At 41.9% G+C, this 26,580-nt stretch overlaps 1 long non-coding RNA gene and 1 pseudogene across 2 annotated transcripts in view; one reads left to right on the top strand and one right to left on the bottom strand.

Annotated features, from left to right (window-relative positions):
- LOC308514296 overlaps window positions 1-26,580 on the top strand; it is a 91,372-nt gene that overhangs the window by 6,978 nt on the left and 57,814 nt on the right. The gene's annotated exons all lie outside the window — the stretch shown is intronic.
- LOC308512241 (small ribosomal subunit protein uS12-like) lies at window positions 8,468-8,898 on the bottom strand (annotated as a pseudogene). Its single transcript has one exon. The product of its transcript is annotated as a small ribosomal subunit protein uS12-like (transcript).

Below are 26,580 nucleotides of genomic sequence, written 5' to 3'. Positions count from 1 at the left end.
AGGGAGAGGCAGAAACAGAGAGAAAGAAACATTGATCGGTAACCTCCCATAGGCGCCCTGACCGGGGATCAAACCTGCAACTTAGGCATGTGCCGGGACTGGGAATTGAACCCGTAGCCTTTTGGTGCACTGATGACACTCCAACCAACCGAGCCACCCAGCCAGGGTTGCATGCCACAGAATCTTAAAATAAAAATACATGTTCCTCCTTACTTAAAAAGAAATTATTTTAATTAAAAAAATCAAAGTAATATACATATATAGTTCAAAATTCAATTAGTACCCAAAAGTTAATAATGAAAAACAGTTCCCTATCCTTCATTACTGCTATTTAGAAGCAAATGCTTTCAACTTTTAGCTATTTCTTCTTGTATTTACCTTTATATTTCTAAATAATATACTGTTATTTCTTTTTTTACTTTTAAAATATATTTTTATTGATTTTTTGCAGAGAGGAAGGGAGAGGTATAGAGAGTTAGAAATATCAATGAGAGGAAACATCGATCAGCTGTCTCCTGAACACCCCCTGCGGGGGATGTACCCACAACCAAGGTACATGCCCTTGACTGGAATCGAACCCGGGACCCTTCAGTCCACAGGCCGACGCTCTATCCACTGAGCCAAACCAGTCAGGGCTTTTTTTACTTTTAAATATTTTTTTAATTTATTTTAGAGAGGAAGGGAAAGGGAGGGAGAGATAGAAACATCAGTGATGAGGGAGAATCATTGATTGGCTGCCTCCTGCATGCCCCTACTGAGGATTGAGCCCTCAACCGGAAATTGAACCCAGGACCCGTCAGTCCACAGGCTGATGCTCTGTCCACTGAGCCAAACCAGCAAGGTGCATGTTATTTCTTGATTTATCAATTTTAGACATTCTCAACGTTTTCCTTTATAGTACAATTTCATTTTCTTGGAGTTAATTGTTGACTTGTTTTTTTACTTGCATAATTTTTATTTACTTTAATTTTTTTCAGTTGTTCTCAAATGTCAGAACACTTATCAGTAATATTCTCTAGATAAATAGATCATAGCATTATCCATTCCATTTCAACGGATCCAGTACAACTAATCTTCTTTATATTGATTACTTCAACATTAGAATAGCCTAACCAGAATTCTTATTTTTCATATTGCAAGGATCACGCTTGATTTAGTTGTTATAGAGGAGGGTGTAGAGGGGATAAATGGTGATGGAAAAAAATAAAATAAAGAAAAAATAAAATAAAATGATGTGAACCATAAAGGCTGTTTTACTGATGCATTAGGAGGGAAGTTTTTTTTTGATAAGTTAACAGTCATAGTAGGAATGAGAACTGATTTAAATTGCCAACTGGAACTCAAAAGTGTGAGAATTCTCAATAAATACTTAGGAGTTTTCCCTACTGTCTACACTATTATGTAAAGGTGGAAGCCACTTAAATCTGCTGGACAGGATAAACAAAACATTGATCTTCCTGTTAATGAATTACTTTAGCAAAATCTCTAAGTCATCAACTTCTTATCTACATGGAAAGCTGTTTCTAAGATACATTACTAAATAAAAAATAGAGTAGCATAAATAGTATCAAACGTTTGTAAAAATAAATTTGTACATGTACATATACATACATGCATGCATGTACAGTGTGTGTGTGTGTGAAATAATCTAATTGTTGCTGTTTGTCTCAGAGGTGGGATAGGGAGTTGGACCTACACTTTCTGCATTGTGCATTTTTTGTCTTTGAGTTTTTCTATAACATATATGTTTATGACGGGGGATATTTATATTTAACTCACTTGTGGCAGGTCGGAAAACCAGTCTGTTAATCCGTGTGGTGGAGTTCTTGTTCTTAGGCAGCAAAGGGAAGACACTGGGTAGATGATGGGATGGGAGCTGGAGAGAGTATTACCCAAAGCCTCTGTGCTAATTTAAGGGCCAAGTTCACCCTTACCAACAGAATAGTTTCTTTCTTTCTTTTTTTTTAAAAATATTTTTATTGATTTCAGAGAGGAAGGGAGAAGGAGAGATAGAAACATCAATGATGAGAGAGAATCATTGATTGGCTGCCTCCTGCATGCCCCCCACTGGGGATTGAGCCCACAACTCAGGGCATGTGCCCTTGGCTGGGATCAAACCCGGGACCCTTCAGTCCGCAGGCTGACGCTCTATCCACTGAGCCAAACCAGCGAGGGACAGAATAGTTTCTTATTGCAAGAGGAGCAAGTAAGCAGCTCTTGACACTGTTGACAGTACTTTCACTTCCAGTTGAAGGAAGCTAAGCCCTGGAATGGTTTTCAGGGTTTATCTAATCTGGTACCGTTCACCTCAGGGCCAGCAGCAATTGCCACCCTCCAAATGGAGGCAGCAAGTCTGTAAGGAGTCTATATATAAAGTCCTGGCTCAGGGCACTTTCACCCACTCCTTGTGGTAATGTAAATTGATTTGACCCTTTTGGGGCCAGTTTGATTATACATCATTAGAAATTATGTTATGAATACCCTTATATCCGGTGATTTAATTAAGTCTTTATTCTGTGGAAATAAAGTATGGGCCAAGCAAAGACTTGATTACAGTATAAGGTATGTTGACAGCTACAGTTAAAAAAAGATATAATAAAGAACAAATGAGAAATAACTTGAATTTTCAAAAACAGGGAAAGTGGTATAAGAAAAACTAAGCAGCTATGTCATAGAAGAATATTTCATATATATTCACCATATATTTAAAATAGTTCACACAGATTTAAGAATATTTAATAATTTATATTTATATAATATAAATATAAACATTAGTATTATTAAATAAAATTAACTAAATTTTATTTTCAGTTTAATATAATATTTAATAAATATATTCATGATATAATTCAGAAGTGGAAAAACACACATAAAACAGTCCAAATAGTGATTTAATTTTCATTTTAAAAAAAGAGACACATGTGGGCACACACACACCACACACACACACACAAATTTACAGATCTGACTATTAAATTATAAAATCTTTTTTATATTATTTCAACATTAAAATAGCCTACCCAGTATTCTTATTTTCCATACTTATTTATGTCCTTTAATTAGCATTCAGCTGTATCTGTCACTAAGTCATTAAAATTTTTTTCCAATCAATAGTACAGTTGTTTTTTAAAAATATATTTTTATTAATTTTGGAGAGGAAGGGATAGATAGAAACATCAATGATGAGTGAGAATCATTGATCAGCTGCCATCTAGTCTACATGTGCCCTGACTGGAAATTGAACCATGACCACCTGGTTCATAGCTCAATGCTCAACCACTGAGCTACGCCTGCCAGGCCAGTACAGTTGTTTTTATTGATCCATATATCAATGAATATCTATTAAATTTGTTAAATAATTTTTTAAAAATATATTTTTATTGATTGCAGAGCAGAAGGCAGAGGGAGGGAGGGAGAGAGAGATATAGAAACATCAGTGATGAGAGAGAATCATTGATTGGCTGCCTTTTGCACGCCCCTTACTGGGGATTGAGCCCGCAACCCAGGCATGTGCCTTTGACTGAAATAGAACCTGGGACCCTTCAGTCCACAGACCGACACTCTATCCACTGAGCCAAACCAGCCAGGGCTGTTAAATAATTTTGATGATTTAAAAATTTTTAGCACAGTTAACAAAATATGAGTAATAGTGTTGATTTTAATCACTATATTCTTTTGCCTCCTTTTATTGAATTTATTGGGTGATACTGGTTAACAAAATTATATAGATTTTAGGTACACAATTCTACAATACATCATCTGTACACTGTATTGCATGTTTGCCACCCCAAGTCAAGTCTATATCCATCACCATATATCTGTCTATACCAGGGGTGGGCAAACTTTTTGACTCGAGGGCCACAATGGGTTCTTAAACTGGACCAGAGGGCCGGAACAAAAGCATGGATGGAGTGTTTGTGTGAACTAATATAAATTCAAAGTAAACATCATTACATAAAAGGGTACGGTCTTTTTTTTTTTTTTTAGTTTTATTCATTTCAAACGGGCGGGATCCGGCCCGCGGGCCGTAGTTTGCCCACGGCTGGTCTATACCCTCCTCCACTTTCCCCCAGCCCACCTGGCAATCAGCACACAGTTGTTGGTGTCCATGAATATTTTTTCTTTTTTGCTCAATCCCTCTAACACTCCTGCTCCCCAATAGCTATCAGTCTGCTCTCTATCAGACTATCTATGATGAATGTATTTTTCAATATGGTCTTATTATTTTCAACTTTTTATAAAGTTGCATATAATCTATATATATAAAAGGCTAAGTGACCATCTGACTGACTGACCATCTGACCGGCTGGTACCTATGACGTGCACTGACCACCAGGGGGTAGACACTCAACAAAGGAGCTGTCTAGCTGTGGTGACTTGGCAGCGGCAGTTCTCAGGTGACGCATCCTGAAACTAGATAGGAAGGAGCCTGATTCCTCGCGGGGCTGCGCCCTTCCACTTTCGGCCATGGGTTTTGTTGCAGCTGGGGCACTGTTGGTCTCGAATCTGGTTTATTGCACACTTGTGTTTGCATTCCACACCCTGTATGAAAGCAACTTTTCAGAGTACCCTCTTGCACTCCAGGACCCCTATCTATCTATCTATCTATCTATCTATCTATCATCTATCTATCTACTATAAAAGGCTAAGTGACTGGCTGTACATCCATTGCACACTGGCAATTTAAAAATAAACATTGACTCACTCAAGTGCGATACATATAAAACTCTTGCTGGCACCAATTGCACATGTGCGTTTCAGTTTGTCATTGTCGATTGTGAATTTGGTTGTTTTTGTTGACATTTCTATTATAGAGAAAGGACGAATAGCGATATTAAAATATTTCTAATTAGTTTCCTTTCTATGTGCATGAATCCGTGCACCGGGCCAGTAGTTGATTAATAAATTTGAAATTGTTTAAAACATTAATTTACTCTTTTCTGTAGTTCACAATATTTTTAATTGAGAAAATATTTACTCTATGGATATTGAGTACCTAGTAACTTCAGAGGAAATTCTACTAAATAGAATCATTTTCATTTTTTATTGAAAAGCATATGTGTTTCAGCTCAAATATTTTCATAAGTACCTTTTTGGGGCTACATTAAAAAAATATTTTTGACAAAATTCTTGCCTCTATGGTTTCACCAAGTCTGGATGCTATAAAATCATAGATCTTCTTAATTTTATTCTGTTCAAGTACAGAATAGAAGTTTACCCATTAAAAATAGGAGTTCCAAACCCAAGTGTCCATTGACCAAAGAGCAGATGAAATGTGGTATGCACAGCGACAGATGGTTACTAGACAGTGTGATCACATCATAAGGCACATAAACATTGAGTCACTATGCTATACAACTGAAACTAATATAATACTGTGTCAACTAGATACTTTAATAAAAAATAAAAATAAATAAAACATTACAATTTTAATTTAAAAAGATGTGTATACACACACAATGCAATACTACTTACTAGTAGCCATAGAAAATATGAAATACTGTCATTTGTGACAACATGAATGAATCTTGAGGATATTTATCAAAGTGAAATAAGTCTGACAGGGCAAAAATTGTGTGGTTTTACTCTTATATGGAATATAAAACAAAAACAGAAAAAAAAAGAAACAAATGAACAAACATAAACAAACTCTAGATACAACAATGGTTACCAGAGGGGAAGGAAGGTTGGTGGAAGGGAGGGTGAAATGGCTAAAGGGGGTCAAATGCATGTTGATGAATGGAAACTAGGCTTTTGGCCCTAACCGGTTTGGCTCAGTGGAGAGAGCAGTTGGTCTGCGGACTGAAGGGTCCCAGGTTCGATTCAGGTCAAGGGCATGTACCTTGGTTGTGGGCACATCCCCAGTAGGGGGTGTGCAGGAGGCAGCTGATCGATGTTTCTAACTCTCTATCCCTCTCCCTTCCTCTCTGTAAAAAAAAAAATCAATAAAATATATTTGAAAAAAAAGAAACTAGACTTTTGGTGGTGAGCACTATATGGTGTAAACAGATGATGAATTATAATTTTGTACACCTGAAACTTATATAATGTTATAAACCAGGGGTCCTCAAACTTTTTAAACAGGGGGCCAGTTCACTGTCCCTCAGACCGTTGGAGGGCCGGACTATAGTTTTAAAAAAAACTGAACAAATTCCTATGCACACAGCGGCGGCAAAAACACCCGGCGGGCCAGATAAATGTTTTCGGCGGGCCACATGTGGCCCGCGGGCCGTAGTTTGAGGACCCCTGTTATAAACCAACGTTGCCTCAATAAAAAAATCATTTGGTAAATACAAAATACCAAAAAAGAAAAAGGAGTTAGGGATGAAGTGATTATGAGGTAGTGTCAAAAATATCACCTTTTTGGTGTATGGACTGACACTCCAACCTGTCCAGGGTGTGAGGTTGGCTTGTCTTAAAAATACGTATATACAGCCCTCACACTTTTTGTTTTGCTGGCTGCAGAAGACAGGGAGGCGGTGAACTTTCTGCTCTGCGAAGCTCATTCACTGCTCGAGTTCTGATTTTGTAGACTATAAGAAAAACAAAGAGAATTACAATGACAGCAATGGTTAGTCTAATTAAGAAGACAGGATGCTTACAAGCATTAAATCTTGCCTTCTAGCAAGGTGTAGGGGATAGGGTTATAAAGGGAAAGAGGCTAGGGTGAGGAATATAGCTACATGCAGGCCTGAGGTCTGTAGACATTAGCTGTTGTCAGGCGATGAGATGATCTTGACTCCTGGTGGGTTGGTCTGACCATGCTTGCTGGAGTCACAGCTGAGTCACTTCCCTAATTACTTCACACAGGCCTTGAAAAGAAAACTTTAAGAAAAACTTAAGCCCCTATTCACATACAAGTATACGTGTTCTAAGATTTAAAATAATATGATTACTTTCAGATTAATTCAGGTGTTCTATCTATTAGATTTATTATTCAATATATTTCTAATTTCTTTTAAGATTTCTTTTAATAAAGAAATATTCTTTATAAATATTCTTTTTTTTTCGTTTATTTTTTCTTGTTATTTTTTATAAATATTCTTATCCTATATAATAATAGGCTAATATGCAAATATACCAAATGGTGGAACAACTGGTTACTATGATGCACACTGACTACCAGGGGGCAGACGCTCAAAGCAGGAGCTGCCCCCTGGTGGTCAGTGCACTCCCACAGGGGGAGCGCTGCTCAGCCAGAAGCTGGGCTCATGGCTGGCGAGTGCAGCGGCAGTGGCAGGAGCCTCTCCCGCCTCCATGGTAGCGCTAAGGATGTCTGCCTGATGGCTTAGGCCCGCTCCCTGGACTGCAAGAGGGTGCAGGCCAGGCTGAGGGACCCCCCCCCGAGTGTGTGAATTTTGTGCACCGGGCCTCTTGTAACTTTTATAATAAACATTCTTGTAACTTTAATAAAGTATTTTTATTTTCCTTTCTTTCTGTTATATTCCTTTCTTTATATTCCTTGTCACAATTTTTATTTTTCAACTTTAGTTCTTCTTTACTTGTATAGACCCTCTGTAACTTTTACAATTTATACATACCTTTTGCAACTTACACATACCCTTTGTAACTTATACTTACTCTTTCAGTTTGTGTACTTCACTGTCTTTTCCTTTTATCTCTATACCATCTATTATAGGAAAACTATAAATTCCTTCTAATTAGTTGTGATTAAAGGTTAATTCTACACAGGTTCCTCTATTCCTAGCTTCAGAGCAGTTGGAGTGGTGAGAAGTATGTCTCAGAGTCTATCTCTCCTCTAGTTGGCCCATCCTCCTTGCTCTGCTCATGTCTGTCTAACTGCCTACTTTATTCCCCTCAAGGATCCTGGCTCTGAATTCTTTCAGGGAAAGGGGACACCAGGTTTCTTCTGTAATTGCTTCGTGCTGAGGCTGGTTAGAGGCTTCTCTCAGAGCCAAGGGATCCTTGCTCTCTGTCAGAGGGGCGGTGAGTCCTGAGCACAGAAGGAGGTGGCAATGGTGCCTAGAGGTGGTATTCCCTAGGTGTGAGTAGGGCTTGTAATCTGGTGGAGACAAACTGCAACTGAATTATAAAATTTAGTATTATTGGGCAAAAGTTAGAATAGTTTCTAATAATTTTCCGTTAAAACAATTTTTCTCCCTAAAATCACCTTTATTTTTATTAAAGACTAATTTACTTACTGTATTAAGTCTAGTTATAATTTGGCCTGGTTGTTTGTATGAACACAAGAAGAATAGCAGTTGATTACATAGGCTATTTTATTTAAAAAAAAAATGCTTTGCTGGAATCTCATGAGCAAGTTTACTCCCAGGGTCAAGAAGTCAAGCCACGCAGTTGCCATCAGGCTCTGTCTGCAAAACCTACAGATTGGGGTGCATTCCTCAAGTTGAGGTCCCTACAGGTATCTTGAGGTTTCTTTCATGCCATCTCTTTTTTTTTTTTTGCATATGAAAATTTATTACTACTGTGATTTCACTATCAAAACTTAGCATCTTGGTCTTTCCTTCTTGCCTTTGTATAAGGCCAAAAGAGACACACTGGCTACTTTGACAACCTTACAGCGAACTCCAGGAATGTCACCAACAGCATGACCTTTGCGACCAAATCCAGCAACCAGAACTTCGTCATGTTCCTCAATAAAATTCAAACAACCATCATTGGGTACAAAGGCTGTGATTTTTTTGCCATTCTTGATCAGCTGGACCCTGACACACTTCCTGATAGCAGAATTGGGCTGTTTGGCTTCAACCCCTACTTTTTCCAGCACAACTCCCTTTGCATGGATGCGCCTCCAAAAGGGTTGGCCTTCAGGGCCGTGCCCAAACGGGCCTTCTTGTACTGCTTGTCATGCCACTTCTGATCTCGCCGGTGGCTCCGCAGCTTCCGGGCAGTACGAAGACCGCGACACTTGCCCATCCTGCTGGCGCCACGGGCCTGAGTGAAAGATCATGCCATCTCTTAGGAAAGCAAACTTTGTTCCTTACCTGGAAAGACTGCCATGAACCATGTGACCAAGCAAGGTACCAGGCTATTTATCCAAGGGGCTTATCAGCTTCAAAGTCAGTCTTCATTCCTTAGAGCTTTCTGGTGACATCCAGAGTCCTGGCATGTCTCTCTCTCAGACATGACATTCTAGTAAAGTTTTGGTTAATAAAACTACAATTGGAAACTGACTTATGTCCTGTTATGAAGAAATCAGATTCTTTCTTTTTTTAAAATTATTATCTTTGACATTTAATACATTTCAAAATCATGTACATCTTAAATGGTTATGGCTTTTCCAGATGCATATCACCATCACCCCAAAAATCCTATCTGATAGTGAAGCCTGCCAATGTTACCTTGTTGTCATCTTAATCCACTATGGAAACGCATTAATGAGTAACACCAAGTCAGCCTCCCCCAAGCACCACCTTGGGCTCAAGCACGGGGTAGTTGCACAAGTCATGTCTGCTTGTTGACAGGCAGCATTCTCTAGCTGCCTTTGATGATCGAGCCAATATTTCTGACATTAAGAAATCAGATTCTTATTGGATCCATGCAAACATATTGCCATGAGAATAATAATTAACAAAACTATAATTATTTTTAGTTCATTTAGTCCTATAATTAAATTCTTTTTCTCCTGATTTTTCTTGTCAGTATTTCTATAAATCTAGATACTTTATAGAGTATTATAAATGATATGGAATCTTGTCCTTTCTGTAAAACACAATAGTTCACTATATTATAACTTATAACAATTAGTTATAAATGAAAGCATATTAGAATCTATTTAATATGCATATATAAATAGAATATAATTATTTCCTTATTTGACAGAGCTTCCCATATACCTTAAATATAAAATTTTCCTTCATAAAGAGAGAAAGCAAATCTTAAATTTCAAACCCTGGGAAGGCAGTCAAATATATTATTATGTATTATTATTATTATTAAGCAGTATTAAGTAATCTATTCATTTAAAGTAATCAACTTCCTGATTAACATAATATAATTATTTTAATAATATATATAAAACCTTTGCTTCCTCTTTTTTTTTCTTTTTTTTTATTAAATCTTTATTGTTCAGATTATTACATTTGTTCCTCTTTTTTTCCCCCCCATAACTCCCCTCCTCCCAGTTCCCGCCCCACCCTCCGCCCTCACTCCCCACCCACTGTCCTCATCCATAGGTGCACGATTTTTGTCCAGTCTCTTCCCGAATCTCCCACACCCCTTTCCCCCCCAAGAATAGTCCATTCCCTTTCTATGTCCCTGATTCTATTATAATCAACAGTTCATTCTGTTCATCAGATTATTTATTCACTTGATTCTTAGATTCACTTGTTGATAGATGCATATTTGTTGTTCATAATTTGTATCTTTACCTTTTTCTTCCTCTTACTCTTCTTAAAGGATACCTTTCAGCATTTCATATAATCCTGGTTTGGTGGTGATGAACTCCTTTAGCTTTTCCTTATCTGTGAAGCACTTTATCTGACCTTCAATTCTGAATGATAGCTTTGCTGGATAAAGTAATCTTGGTTGTAGGTTCTTGGTATTCATCACTTTGAATATTTCTTGCCACTCCCTTCTGGCCTGCAAAGTTTCTGTTGAGAAATCAGCTGACAGACGTATGGGTATTCCCTTGTAGGTAACTGAGTTTCTTTCTCTTGCTGTTTTTAAGATTCTCTCTTTATCTTTTGCTCTTGGCATTTTAATTATGATGTGTCTTGGTGTGGTCCTCTTTGGATTCCTTTTGTTTGGGGTTCTCCGCGCTTCTTGGACCTGTAAGTCCATTTCTTTCACCAGGTGGGGGAAGTTTTCTGTCATTATTTCTTCAAATAGGTTTTCAATATCTTGCTGTCTCTCATCTTCTGGCACCCCTATAATTCTGATGTTGGTACGCTTGAAGCTGTCCCAGAGGCTCCTTACACTATCCTCGCATTTTTGGATTCTTTTTTCATTTTGCTTTTCCGGTTGGGTGTTTTTTGCTTCCTCGCATTTCAAATCATTGACTTGATTCTTGCGCTCCTCTGGTCTGCTGTCGGGAGTCTGTATATTATCCTTTATTTCAGTCAGTGTATGCTTAATTTCTAGTTGGTTCCCCAATATAAGATCGAGGGTCTCATTAGTTTTCTTGTAGATCTCATTAAGTTTATCGGCGGCTTCTAAACAGTTCTTGAGAGACCTTAAAAGTGTGGTTCTGAACTCTATAACTTCCATTGACAATTTTGTCCTGTTTCTTTGTCTCCGCATTTCCAGGGAGGGTTTGACCTCCAGGCCAAGTGGCTATGAGAATCAGCTGTGTCAGCAGTGAGAGAACTTCTGTCCTCTAGGGAGGTGCTAATCTGGCATTTGCCTGAGGCTATCCGGCAAATGCCTCTGTGCAGGGCTTGGGCGGGGCGGAGCGGGTCGCACAGGATCAACAGGGTGGGCCGGAGAGAGCAGTTATGGCCGCTCTCAGTCCTGTCCCCAGGGGCTCTGCCTCTCTGAGTCCCAGCAACGGCTGCAAACCTTGGAGAGAAAGCTGCACTCGCTCTGACTGAAGCCAGACAGTCCGGCTTCTCCCGTTTGAGTCTGGGTCCCTAAAGACTCGCCTGTATCTGGAGCTCAGAGTCTGCGACTCCCTCCCGATTGAAAACGCCAACCGCGCCCTCCGCCGCCAGCCCGCTCCGCGCACTCCGCACCTCAGAATTTGACTTCAGCACTGTGCCTCCTCTGAGTGTCCGTATGCGTTTCTCTTTCCTCCTAGTTGTAGGACTTCCACTCAGCCAGCGTTCCTATGGTTCTGGGTGATGTCCCTTCCGTTTTTTGGTTTCACTTTTGAAGTAGTTGTTCAAAGCAGCAAACTCCGGCGTTAACCTATACCGCCATCTTGGTTCTCCCAATCAAACCTTTGCTTCCTAAGCAGATACAGGAAAATCCTTTTATTCCTTACTTTTAGAAATAGGCTTATTTTTCTAATGGAAAATCTGCTCACATTCCTAAGCAGCATAGCAGAGATAGTGAATTCCTTAGCTGAGGAACAATTCCCTTGAACTTGGAAATCTCAAGGGGGCTCCAGTGACTTATTGCACAGTTATTTTCATTTTCTTACTCTTAGTTTTCAAGGATTCCATCGCGTTTCGTTGCATTCCTTGGTCCTTACACGGGCACCACTGTGCTAGGGCTGACTAGCAGTCCCTTGAGAAGCAGATGAATAGATTGCTCTGATAAACGTTTCAGTGAAAAAGAGGGCGAAGGGACTGTTTTACTTTAGAAGTAAAAAGCAGGCCTGTTTGCCTGCCTTCTTAGGCTTTTATTGTCACAACAGCTTGAACTAAAATTAACCTATAGATACAATCAGCAGGGAAAGTATCCTTGAGAAAGTATATGCTTCTACAAGGGCGGGCCTTTAAAGACTAAACATAAAGATTATAGCAAAACACCGGGGGATCGGACTTGTTTGGAAAAGTCAAGGAAGGGGCTGCTGCCTTTGGCAAGGTCCCCTCAGAGGCCCCCGACCTTTCGGAGAATCCTCTTACAGACATTCCAACCAACTCTCGTGCTTCCCCACACAGCCCTAGCTGGTTTTTCTCAGTGATTAGAGCAGTGGTTCTCAACCTTGGCTGCACATTAGAATCACCTGGGAATCTTTTTAAAATCCTGATTTCTGGGCCTCATCCTCCAGAAATTCTGTTTCTTTGTTACTAATGTTGTGGCCCCAGCCCATAACAAAGAAACAGAATTTCCGGAGGATGAGGCCCAGAAATCAGGATTTTGAAAAGATTCCCAGGTGATTCTACTGTGCAGCCAAGGTTGAGAACCACAGGCTTAGAGCAGTGGTTGGCAAACTGCGGCCCCTTGAGTGTGGCTCTTCCATAATATGCCACGTGCGGGCGCGCACGTACAGTGCGATTGAAACCTCGTGGCCACACTCAAGGGGCCAAAGAGCCACATGTGGCTCGCAAGCCACAGTTTGCCGACCACTGGCTTAGAGTATCAGCCCAAGGACTGAAAGGTCCCAGGTGTGATTCCAGTCAAGGGCATGTACCTCGGCCCTGGGCACGTGCAGGAGGCAACCAATTGATGTGTCTCTCTCACATCGATCTTTTTCTCTCCGTCTCTCTCCTCCCTTCCACTCTCTCTAAAATCAATGGAAAAAAAATCCTTTGGTGAGGATTAACAAAGCAAAGCAAAAGGAGTAATAAAAATATAAATATGTGTATACAACCCTCACTGGTGTTGCTCAGTTGATTGAGCATTGCCAGATGCAGTAAAAGGTCCAACATTCAATTCTTGGTCAGGGTGATTGATGTATCTCCCTCACTCACTCTCTCTCCCTCTCTCTTCCTCTCTCTGTGAAATCAATAAAAACATTAAAAAATTTTATATATATACTTACACGCCATTGTTATTTAGTTGCATTAGTCTATTAGAAAATAAAAATTTAAATAATATCAATCTAATTTAATAATAGACAAACATGGTAATTGACCGTACCTTCCCTATGCTTCCCATTGGCTTATCAGGGTGATATGCAAATTAACTGTCAACAAAGATGGCGGTTAACTGCAACAAAGATGGCAGTTAATTTGCATATGTAGGTGCAATGCTGGGAAGCAAAAGGGGAAGGACGGAAGAAGCCGCCTGCCGCTGACAGTGATCCGAAACCCAGGCGGCAGGGCAAAGGTGGCCCTGGTTCTCCACCTTTGCCCAGCATGAACTATGCAGCCGGGAGAGGGGTGCTGGGCCCCTGGGAACAGGAACTGTGCAGCCGGGAGAGGGGCGCTGGGCCCCTGGGAGCAGGAACTGTGCAGCCGGGAGAGGGGCGCCGGGCCGCTGGGAACAGGAACTGTGCAGCCGGGAGAGGGGCGCCGGGCCGCTGGGAACAGGAATTGTGCAGCCGGGAGAGGGCCGCTGGGCCCCTGGGAGCAGGAACTGTGCAGCCGGGAGAGGGGCGCCGGGCCCCTGGGAACAGGAACTATGCAGCCGGGAGAGGGGCGCCGGGCCCCTGGGAACAGGAACTGTGCAGCCGGGAGAGGGCCGCTGGGCCGCTGGGAGCAGGAACTATGCAGCCCGGAGAGGGGTGCCTGGCCGCTGGGAGCAGGGTGGGAACCTCCCAGGGTGGGCATCAGGCAGCTGGGAGTAGGGCCGGAACTTCTCCGTAGCTGCTTGCTCATTCACTTACTCGCTCATTCATTCACTTATTCACTCACTCATTATTCATTCACTCACTCAGCAGACCCTCTCAGGTCCCTGGCACCAGGCCAGGCACTGAAGGTGAGGCAGGTTAAGACAGAGCCATGTCCTCAAGTTGTTAGTAATTCAGTAGGGCGAAGCAGGCACATGAACAAGGCAGTTGTACGCACAGATGCACTGTACTGGGTTCGGTGAGGGCTGTAACTAACGCTGACTTTGTTCTCTTGATAAAATGGGGCTTCGGGAGCCAGGCCGCCCCAAGCCTGTAGGCCTGTGCCTAGGCCCGGAGCGGCCGGGGTCTCAGAACAGGACAGAGGGTGCAGGTCGGGCTGAGGGGTCTGGCCCCACCCCTCAACCCCCCACCCCCGAGTGCACAAATTTTTGTGCACCGGGCCTCTAGTAATAATATAAATGATTATAAAAAATTAAAATAGGAATTCTATGAATCCAAAATGTAATTTGGGATATAGAATTTCAAAATTAAATCTGATACACTTTTTGAGTTTGCATTGTTTATTTGTTCTGCTTCTTATATTGTAGGGATGAATTTAAATGTCTTGCTGTTTACAATGTTTGCTTTCATTAATTGCAGTTTGCTAAAAGCTTCAACATGGTGTTCCATTTGTTGAATATTGAATAAAGATTTCTGGCTGACTTTGAACAAAATCCAATAAAAACTTAGATGAGCCGAAACCGGTTTGGCTCAGTGGATAGAGCATCGGCCTGCGGACTGAAAGGTCCTGGGTTCGATTCCGGTCAAGGGCATGTACCTGGGTTGCAGGCACATCCCCAGTAGGAGATGTGCAGGAGGCAGCTGATCGATGTTTCTCTCTCATCGATGTTTCTAACTCTCTATCTCTCTCCCTTCCTCTCTGTAAAAAATCAATAAAATATATTTAAAAAAAAAACAAAAAAACTTAGATGGGTCATTTACCAAAAGCTAAGAATGTAGGGTACAGCTTGATTTACAAAGGCTCGTACATTTCTAACACCTAAATAATGACAGGCAGGAAAGGAAAAAGGGTGACCTGCTGTACTGAAATATTTTCACATTCCATAAAATTCAGTAATGTAAAGTGTACAATTTAGTAATGTTAAGTATACTCACAGAGCTGTGTAACCATCACCACTGTCTAATTTCAGAACATTTTTATCACCCTAAAAAGCAACTCTGTAGCCAAAGTATTTATTTCCTTTAATTCTTACTGTGAAATACAATGTACATATGAAGACTGTGCATAAACATGCATGTATAATTTAATAAATAATTATAAAATGAATACCCTTGTAACTTCCACTTTGGTCAACGTATGGAACATTGACTCCCCGATGTATGTACATCTTCCTCATTTGACAGTCGCGAGGTAACCACTATCTAGACTTTTGTTAAAATTATTTTTATTTAGCCTGGCTGGGTAATTCAGTTGGTTGAGCATGGTACTGTACATCACAAAGGTTGTGGATTTGACTCCCAGTCAGGGTATATGCCTCTGTTTCAGATTCAATTCCCAGTTGGGTGGGTACGGGAGGCAACAGGTCGATGTTTCTCCTGCACATTAATTAAAGGATTAAAAAATTATTTCCTTTTAGTTTACCTATAATTTTCTTTCTTTTAAAAATTGAAATATAATTGATATGAAACATTAAATTAGTTTCGGGTGCATAACATGATTTGATACTTGTATATATTATGAAATTATCACAATAGGTCTAGTTAACATCCATCACCATGCATAGTTACAATTTTTTCCTTCTGATGAGAACTTTTAATATCTACTCTCTTAGCAATGTTCAAATATAGAACACAGTATTGTTAACTATTGTCACCATGCTGTACATTATATCCCTGTGACTTACTACTTTATAACTGGAAGTGATCACCTTCACCCATTTTGCCTACTCCCCATCCACCAATTCTGGCAACCACCAGTCTGTTCTCTTTATCTGGTGAGTTCAGGTTTTTGTATTTGTTTTTGTTTCTTAAGATTCCTTATATAAGTAAGATCATTTGGAACTACCTATGATTATATTACTAAAAAATATGGTCTTGTTTTGTTTATTTTGATTTTTCTATATCTTGCTTCTTTTTTTTCATCCTCACCCAAGGATATTTTTCCTTTTTTTTTTTTTTTTTTTTTTTTTGAGAGAGTGGAAGGGAGGGAGGAGTGGGGCAGAGAGGGAAAGAGGGAGGGAGGGAAGGAAGGAGGGAGAGAGAAACATTGACATGAGACACATCAATTGGTTGCATCCTGCTTGCGCCTCAACCATGGCTGTAGATCTAACCTGCAACCGAGATATGTGCCCTTGATTAGAAGGAATTAAATCCGAGACTCTTTGATCTGAGGGTGGACACTAACCTCTGAGCCAAACTGGCTAGGGCTATAACTTACTTCTTTGACCAGCTTTTTTGCTTACAAGGTTTGCCTGTATTATACATGAAAGTATTTGTGCATTCTCATTACTGTATATTCAAACACATGAGGATTTTCTAGCAACCATTTAGTTACTGATTTGTAGAATAATTACCTTTTGATCAGAGAACTTTAGCAGAGGACTTTGATATTTGTTGAGACTTGCTATATGGCCTAGTATATGATTAGTTTTTTTTCTTCTTTTTTTTCTTTTAATTAAATCTTTATTGTTCAGATTATTACATTTGTTTCTCTTTTTTCCCCCCCATAACTCCCCTCCTCCCAGTTCCCACCCCACCCTCCGCTCTCACTCCCCACCCACTGTCCTCATCCATAGGTGCACGATTTTTGTCCAGTCTCTTCCCGCATCTCCCACACCCCTTTCCCCCCCAAGAATAGTCAGTCCATTCCCTTTCTATGTCCCTGATTCTATTATAATCAACAGTTCATTCTGTTCATCAGATTATTTATTCACTTGATTCTTAGATTCACTTGTTGATAGATGCATATTTGTTGTTCATAATTTGTATCTTTACCTTTTTCTTCCTCTTACTCTTCTTAAAGGATACCTTTCAGCATTTCATATAATCCTGGTTTGGTGGTGATGAACTCCTTTAGCTTTTCCTTATCTGTGAAGCACTTTATCTGACCTTCAATTCTGAATGATAGCTTTCCTGGATAAAGTAATCTTGGTTGTAGGTTCTTGGTATTCATCACTTTGAATATTTCTTGCCACTCCCTTCTGGCCTGCAAAGTTTCTGTTGAGAAATCAGCTGACAGACGTATGGGTATTCCCTTGTAGGTAACTGAGTTTCTTTCTCTTGCTGTTTTTAAGATTCTCTCTTTATCTTTTGCTCTTGGCATTTTAATTATGATGTGTCTTGGTGTGGTCCTCTTTGGATTCCTTTTGTTTGGGGTTCTCCGCGCTTCTTGGACCTGTAAGTCCATTTCTTTCACCAGGTGGGGGAAGTTTTCTGTCATTATTTCTTCAAATAGGTTTTCAATATCTTGCTCTCTCTCATCTTCTGGCACCCCTATAATTCTGATGTTGGTACGCTTGAAGCTGTCCCAGAGGCTCCTTACACTATCCTCACATTTTTGGATTCTTTTTTCATTTTGCTTTTCCGGTTGGGTGTTTTTTGCTTCCTCGCATTTCAAATCATTGACTTGATTCTTGCGCTCCTCTGGTCTGCTGTCGGGAGTCTGTATAATATTCGTTATTTCAGTCCGTGTATGCTTAATTTCTAGGTGGTTCCCCAATATAAGATCGAGGGTCTCATTAGTTTTCTTGTAGATCTCATTAAGTTTATCGGCGGCTTCTAAACAGTTCTTGAGAGACCTTAAAAGTGTGGTTCTGAACTCTATATCTTCCATTGACAATTTTGTCCTGTTTCTTTGTCTCCGCATTTTGTTATGCTTCCTTGGTGCACCCCCTAGTGGTCTTTGTGCGCAGTCTTATAAACCTTGATTGTTGTAGCTAATACCAGGGAGGGTTTGACCTCCAGGCCAAGTGGCTATGAGAATCAGCTGTGTCTGCAGTGAGAGAACTTCTGTCCTCTAGGGAGGTGCTAATCTAGCCTTTGCCTGAGGCTATCCGGCAAATGCCTCTGTGCAGGGCTTGGGCGGGGCGGGTCGCACAGGATCAACAGGGTGGGCTGGAGAGAGCAGTTATGGCGGCTCTCAGTCCTGTCCCCAGGGGCTCTGCCTCTCTGAGTCCCAGCAACGGCTGCAAAGCTCGGAGAGAAAGCTGCACTCGCTCTGACCGAAGCCAGACAGTCCCGCTTCTCCCGTTTGAGTCTGGGTCCCTAAAGACTCGCCCGGATCTGGGGCTCAGAGTCTGCGACTCCCTCCCGATTGAAAACGCCAACCGCGCCCTCTGCCGCCAGCCCACTCCGCGCACTCCGCACCTCAGAATTTGACTTCAGCACTGTGCCTCCTCTGAGTGTCCGTATGCATTTCTCTTTCCTCCTAGTTGTAGGACTTCCACTCAGCCAGCGTTCCTGTGGTTCTGGGTGATGTCCCTTCCGTTTTTTGGTTTCACTTTTGAAGTAGTTGTTCAAGGCAGCAAACTCCAGCGTTAACCTATGCCGCCATCTTGGTTCTCCCCGATTAGTTTTTATACAAAGTAATTTGTGTGTGTGTGTGTCTAATATATATTTTCTATTGTTGACAGGATCATAGATGTCCCCCATTTTCCCCCGTTTGCCTCCCTCCAGGCCTGTACCCCACTCGAGGCCTTTATTACACTTTTGTCTATGTCCATTGGCTATGCATATATGCATATAAGTTCCTTGGTTAATCTCTTCTCATCCCCCCAAAGTATTTTTTTAACATCAGTTTTACAACAATGATTTTGTAGTTCAGTTACTCTGTATATAATTCAAAATATTTGTAAATTTTTGCCCTAGCTGGTTTGGCTCAGTGGATAGAGTAGTGGCCCACAGACTGGAGAGCCCTGGGTTCGATTCCCATCAAGGGTACATACCTCAGTTGCAGGCTCGAACCCCTGCCAGGGCATGTGCAGGAGGCAACTAATCGATGTGTCTCTCTCACATTGATGTTCTTCTCTCACTGTCTCTTCCTCTTCCTTCCACTCTCTCTAAAAATCAATGGAAAAATATTCTCCAAAAAAAGTAGTTTACACTCTCCTTTCCACTTCTTTACCCTCATGCCCTCCTCAACCTCGTGCAATTTTAAAATATATATATTTTTATTGATTTCAGAGAGGAAGGGAGAGGTAGCAACATCAATGATGAGAGAGAATCATTGATTGGCTGCCTCCTGCATGACCCCTCCTGGAATTGAGTTTGAAACATGGGCATGTGCCTTGACCAGGAATTGAAAGGTGACCTCCTGGTTCACAGGTTGACGCTCAACCACTGAGCCACACCAGCTGGGCAACCTAGTGCAATTTAACTCTTTTCTTTGTCAGCACCACAACGGTTCTTGTAACCTCCAGATTAAAAAATTCATGGGTGCTAGTCAGTTTTAACCTCAGTTGACCTCACTATAGTATTCGCCTCTTGACCCCCTCTTTCTTGAGACTTCTTAATGCCACACCTTCCTAAGTTTCCTTTCAAAAGGGCTCCTTTCTCTCTGTGTCCCCAGGCTCCCCCCACCTCACACCAGCCCCGTTCTCTGCATAGAACTAACTCTGTAAACTTCTTAATTGAGTTAGAAAACTGAACTTTTTATTTCTAGGCAATTTAGTTTTATGAGGAAGAGTGATGCCGTTTGTTATAGCAAAGTTCTTCAGTTCTGCTGGTCTGAGGACACACTTGATTCTCATGTATTGTAGTCCCTTCTCATTAGCCATCGGAGCTGGAATGGGAGTACATTGTGTTCAACAGTTTTCCTGAACTTTAATAGCCTTACTTTTAAAACCTGTTTCTAGATGGTTTGTATTATGCTGACAGCCCAGTTATAAAAATTTAAAAGGCACAAGGAAAGCTGGGACCCAGAAAGGAGAGGGTGTAATGAATTTGAAAGCACTAGTTGCAGAAGTAAAGCTGGATGCACCCTGGCCTGTGATTATTCAGTGTCTGGGTGTACATTTTACAATAGCGCCTTTGTTTATCTCTTGCAGTGGGTCTCAGGGGGCTGCAGGGCATGTTAAAAGAGATTGTTCCTTGAACACAATAGTTGCTTAATAAATATTCATTGATGAGGAAGCAGAGACAGGCACTTTAGAGCTTTGCAGATATGAAGCATTGTTCATCGAGATGTGCTGCAGGTTTCTGGCGTGGGTGGAAGTGGTAATAATATGGCAGTTTTATGTGGAACACGCAGGGCACAGAGGCAACTGGATGGGAAAGAATGCCATGAGAAACTTCTGATAGGATATGTAGCAAAGTTACCCAGAGCTGTGATCTCTTTAGTCTAGACCCAAGGACATTTGATGTCCTCTAAACTTTTCTTATATTCCTTTTGCTTTTATTTTTCAAATTGACATCCATTTAGCACAGCTGAGCCCCTCTGAGCCAGGCTCGGGCCCACAGAGGTAAGGAGGCAGGATCCCTGCTTTTGTTTAGACCAGTGGTTCTCAACCCTCCTAATGCCTCGATCCTTTAATATAGTTCTTCATGTTGTGGTGACCCCCAACCATAAAATTATTTTCGTTGCTACTTCATAACTATAATTTTGCTACTGTTATGAATCGTAATGTAAATATCTGATATGCAGGATGTATTTTCATTGTTACAAATTCAACATAATTAAAGCATAATGATTAATCACAAAAACAATATGTAATTATATATGTGTTTTCCGATGGTCTTAGGCGACCCCTGTGAAAGGGTCGTTCGACCCCCAAAGGGGTCGCGACCCACAGTTTGAGAACTGCTGGTTTAGACTCTACAGCAAGCAACTCCTACCCTATATGGTGTGGCAGTGGCTGGAGCTGGGACAGTGGGGCTCAGAGAAAGGAGCCATTACCTGGAGGGTGGGAGGAAAGGAAATAATTTGAGGGAAGGTTTCTCAGAGACTGTGAGAGATGAGCTGGGCCATGAAAGTGAAGCAGAAATTTGCTGCCAAACTGAGGGGGTAGGGGTGGGTGGTCAATCGGGGAAAAAGGAGACATAAAACTTTAGACAATTAAAAAAAATTTTTGCTGCCAAAGAAATAGTGTGTTTGTATGTGTGAGTTTTAAAGAGAAATGCCTTATAAGCAGTTACAGACAAAGCAGAGTGAGCCGTGACTCAAATATGACGACGGTGTTAAATCCGTAAGAGCTGTGCGATTCACTCTCCCTGGCGCCCGAGGTCCTCAGGGTGGCCTTTTTCTGAGAGGTGGGGAGAAAATAAGCAAGAATCGAGTCCCCACACCGTGGGAAGAGAAATTTCTGTTTTCATTTGAAAGAGTAGAATATGACGAATAATAGATGATAGAGAGAAGGGAGGAGGCCAAATTCTTACTTTTGTATTAAAAAAAGAATCCCACAATAAATTTTTAAAAGACAAAATCTGTCTTTTTTTAGAAGAATGGATAAATAAATTGTGGTATAGTCTTATAATGGAAAAAAAAGTACAGAGAGGAGAGAACCAAGATGGCGGCATAGGGTAACGCCGGAGTTTGCTGCTTTGAACAACTACTTCAAAAGTGAAACCAAAAAACGGAAGGGACATCACCCAGAACCACAGGAACGCTGGCTGAGTGGAAGTCCTACAACTAGGAGGAAAGAGAAATGCATACAGACACTCAGAGGAGGCGCAGTGCTGAAGTCAAAGTCTGAGGTGCGGAGTGCGCGGAGCGGGCTGGCGGCGGAGGGCGCGGTTGGCGTTTTCAATCGGGAGGGAGTCGCAGACTCTGAGCTCCAGATCCGGGCGAGTCTTTAGGGACCCAGACTCAAACGGGAGAAGCGGGACTGTCTGGCTTCGGTCAGAGCGAGTGCAGCTTTCTCTCCGAGGTTTGCAGCCATTGCTGGGACTCAGAGAGGCAGAGCCCCTGGGGACAGGACTGAGAGCCGCCATCACTGCTCTCTCTGGCCCACCCTATTGATACTGTGCAACCCGCCCCGCCCAAGCCCTGCACAGAGGCCTTTGCCGGATAGCCTCAGGCAAAGGCTAGATTAGCACCTCCCTAGAGGACAGAAGTTCTCTCACTGCTGACACAGCTGATTCTCATAGCCACTTGGCCTGGAGGTCAAACCCTCCCTGGTATTAGCTACAACAATCAAGGTTTATAAGACTGCGCACAAAGACCACTAGGGGGTGCATCAAGGAAGCATAACAAAATGCGGAGACAAAGAAACAGGACAAAATTGTCAATGGAAGATATAGAGTTCAGAACCACACTTTTAAGGTCTCTCAAGAACTGTTTAGAAGCCGCCGATAAACTTAATGAGATCTACAAGAAAACTAATGAGACCCTCGATCTTATATTGGGGAACCACCTAGAAATTAAGCATACACGGACTGAAATAACGAATATTATACAGACTCCCGACAGCAGACCAGAGGAGCGCAAGAATCAAGTCAATGATTTGAAATGCGAGGAAGCAAAAAACACCCAACCGGAAAAGCAAAATGAAAAAAGAATCCAAAAATGTGAGGATAGTGTAAGGAGCCTCTGGGACAGCTTCAAGCGTACCAACAGCAGAATTATAGGGGTGCCAGAAGATGAGAGACAGCAAGATATTGAAAACCTATTTGAAGAAATAATGACAGAAAACTTCCCCCACCTGGTGAAAGAAATGGACTTACAGGTCCAAGAAGCGCGGAGAACCCCAAACAAAAGGAATCCAAAGAGGACCACACCAAGACACATCATAATTAAAATGCCAAGAGCAAAAGATAAAGAGAGAATCTTAAAAGCAGCAAGAGAAAGAAACTCAGTTACCTACAAGGGAATACCCATACGACTGTCAGCTGATTTCTCAACAGAAACTTTGCAGGCCAGAAGGGAGTGGCAAGAAATATTCAAAGTGATGAATACCAAGAACCTACAACCAAGATTACTTTATCCAGGAAAGCTATCATTCAGAATTGAAGGTCAGATAAAGTGCTTCACAGATAAGGAAAAGCTAAAGGAGTTCATCACCACCAAACCAGGATTATATGAAATGCTGAAAGGTATCCTTTAAGAAGAGTAAGAGGAAGAAAAAGGTAAAGATACAAATTATGAACAACAAATATGCATCTATCAACAAGTGAATCTAAGAATCAAGTGAATAAATAATCTGATGAACAGAATGAACTGTTGATTATAATAGAATCAGGGACATAGAAAGGGAATGGACTGACTATTCTTGGGGGGGAAAGGGGTGTGGGAGATGCGGGAAGAGACTGGACAAAAATCATGCACCTATGGATGAGGACAGTGGGTGGGGAGTGAGGGCGGAGGGTGGGGTGGGAACTGGGAGGAGGGGAGTTATGGGGGGGAAAAAAGAGGAACAAATGTAATAATCTGAACAATAAAGATTTAATTAAAAGAAAAAAAAAAAAGAAGAATGGATAAATAAATTGTGGTATAGTCTTATAATGGAAAGCTATTTAGTAGTGAAAATTAATGAGCTACAATTATTATCAACATGGGTCAATCTTAGAAATATAAGGTTAAGTGACAATAGCATGTTTAGAAGACGAGTATGAAAGGATTTTTATAAAGTTCAAAAACAAGGAAAACTAAGCAGTATGTTGTTTAGGGATGCATACAGATGTGCAGTAAATCATATAAAAATAAATCATAAATCAATATAGAAGAAAGTAAAAAGATAAAGTTTACGATAGTGGTTACCTCTGGGGGGGGCAGTTGGTAAGAGCTTGTGAGAGGAAGGACTCATGCGAAACATCAATAATATTGGTAATATTCTAGTTCTCATGTTGGTGGAGGGCTCATGGCTGTTCAGTTATTTTCTTTTATAACTTTACTAGAAGCCTGGCGCACGAATTCATGCACGGGTGGGGTCCCTCGGCTTGGCTGGTGATCGGGGCTGATCGGAACCATCTCGCCCAGTCCTGATCGGAGTTGATAGGGGCCGGCTGGGGAGGGACCGCGGGAGGGCTCTATGGCGTGTCTGGCCCATCTCACCCAGTCCCGATTGGCCAGACCCCAGCATCAAGCTAACCTACTGGTCAGAGCATCTGCCTTCTGGTGGTCAGTGCACGTCATAGTGACTGGTCGAGCAGTCGACCAAATGGTCAACCGATGGGTCTGACACTTAGCATATTAGGCTTTTATATACATAGATAAGCAGGCCTGGCTTATCATAGGGAGAAGTTGCACTTCACTTGGGTGGAACCTACTCTGTCCAGGACAGTTCTGATCTCCCTACTTACAAGCATTTAATCCAGGATTATCAAAAGAAGTTTAAAGCCGGCGACACTGATGCATATGAATTAGCTTCTTGGGAAGGATGACTCTTTTTTTGCAAGAACCAACAGGAAGACTCTTTAAAAACTCAACTATTTGTGGAACATTTTTACTTTTTATCTCAAGAAAAGGACCAAATTAACAACTCTTTTATAGAGGTGAGATTTGAGAGATAAACTTGCTAAGACCTTAGTAAGCTATTATGTAAAGAAAATGTTGGCAGAGATGTTTTAGGGCATTAATATGAAAGCGAGTAAGGAAAACCACTAAGAACAAAATAGTAAATGTATCCTCGGCAGCAGGGGAGGAGAGGAGGCCTAGCTATGCTTCAGGTTTGGTGGCCGGGTGGTGGCTGGCAGAGGGATGTGGTGCGAAGGAGCAACACGAAGGGTTATGAGCACAGGCTCTCCAGCACTGCCCGGGTTCCATTCTCGACGTTGCCATTGACTTGCTGGGTGATACTGTGCAAGCTACTCGACATTCCTTACCTCAGTTTTCCCATTTACAAAATAATGACAGCATCTCCACCACTGGGTTGTTGTGGGAGGAATCTGCATAGAAGGAAAATGCAAGATAACAACAGAGTGAATTACTAATAAAGCAGAAGTTTAGCCAAGTGATTGTGCCTCTTGCCAACTGCTCTCCCACCATGTCCTGGTTATTGAGAAAGTAAAAATTAACTTGAACTGAGAAAGTAAATTTCTGCCAAATTTTTGGCCAAATATTTCTCCAAAGGATATGCTGCAACTATAAATTGTCTTAACAATCACTTTCTTTGAGTAACTTCTGCATTTTTATTTATTGAAAAACTGTGTTCTCTAAATGCATAGACTATTTAAAAAGTTGCTGTTTAAAATTATATCAAGCCCTGGCCTGTGTGGTTCAGTTGGTTGGAGTGTTGTTCCATACACCGAAAGGTCGCGGGTTCGACTCCTGGTCAGGGCATATGCCCAGGTTGTGGATTTGATTTCTTGCCGGGGTGCATACAGAAGGCAACCAATCAAGGTTTCTCTCTCATCTCTCTCTCTCTCTTTCCCCCTTCCTCCCTCCTCCCTCCCTCCCTCCTGCTCCCTTCCTCTCTCTTTTTTTTAAATATATTTTATTGATTTTCTACAGAGAGGAAGGGAGAGGGAGAGAGATAGAGAGTTAGAAACATCAATGGAAGAGAAACATCGATCAGCTGCCTCCTGCACATCTCCCACTGGGGATGTGCCCGCAACCCAGGTAAAAAATATGGAACGCTTCACGAATTTGCGTGTCATCCTTGCGCAAGGGCCATGCTAATCTTCTCTGTATCGTTCCAATTTTAGTATATGTGCTGCCGAAGCGAGCACTTTTTTAAATTAAATCTTTATTGTTCAGATTATTACATTTGTTACTCTTTTCCCCCCCCCCCATAACTCCCCTCCTCCCAGTTCCCACCCCACCCTCCGCCCTCACTCCCAACCCACTGTCCTCATCCATAGGTGCACGATTTTTGTCCAGTCTCTTCCCGCATCTCCCACACCCCTTTCCCCCCCAAGAATAGTCAGTTCATTCCCTTTCTATGTCCCTGATTCTATTATAATCACCAGTTCATTCTGTTCATCAGATTATTTATTCACTTGATTCTTAGATTCACTTGTTGATAGATGCATATTTGTTGTTCATAATTTGTATCTTTACCTTTTTCTTCTTCTTCCTCTTCTTAAAGGACTAGAGGCCCGGTGCACAAAAATTTGTGCACTCGGGGAGGAGGAGGGGTCCCTGAGCCCTGCCTGTGCCCTCTCACAGTCTGGGACCCTCGGGAGATATTGACCTGCTGGCTTAGGCCTGCTCCCGGGTGGCTGAGGGCAGGCCCAATCCCTAGGTGCAGCCCCTGGTCGGGCTCAGAGCAGGGCTGACTGGGGAGTTGGCGCGCCGCCCCCTGTCATGCACAGAGCAGGGCAGATCGGAGGTTGCGATACCACCCTCAGTCACTCTCAGGGTAGGGCCGATTGGGGGGTTGGGGCACCGCCCCCTGTCACACTCAAGGCAGGGTGGATGGGGAGGTTGCGGCGCCACCCCCTGTCACACACAGAGCAGGGCCGATCAGGGGGTTGGGGCGCCACACCCTGTCACATAGAGCCGCAGGGTGATCAGGGGGTTGGGGAGCTCCCCCCTATCAGGCACAGAGCAGGGCTGATCAGGGGGTTGGGGTGCCTTCCCCTGTCACGAACAGAGCAGGGCGGAT

Source organism: Myotis nattereri (genome assembly GCF_964212035.1).
Source record: "Myotis nattereri genome assembly, chromosome: 2".
Taxonomy (NCBI): Eukaryota; Metazoa; Chordata; class Mammalia; order Chiroptera; family Vespertilionidae; genus Myotis; species Myotis nattereri.
This window is presented reverse-complemented; position numbering and strand designations above follow the sequence as displayed.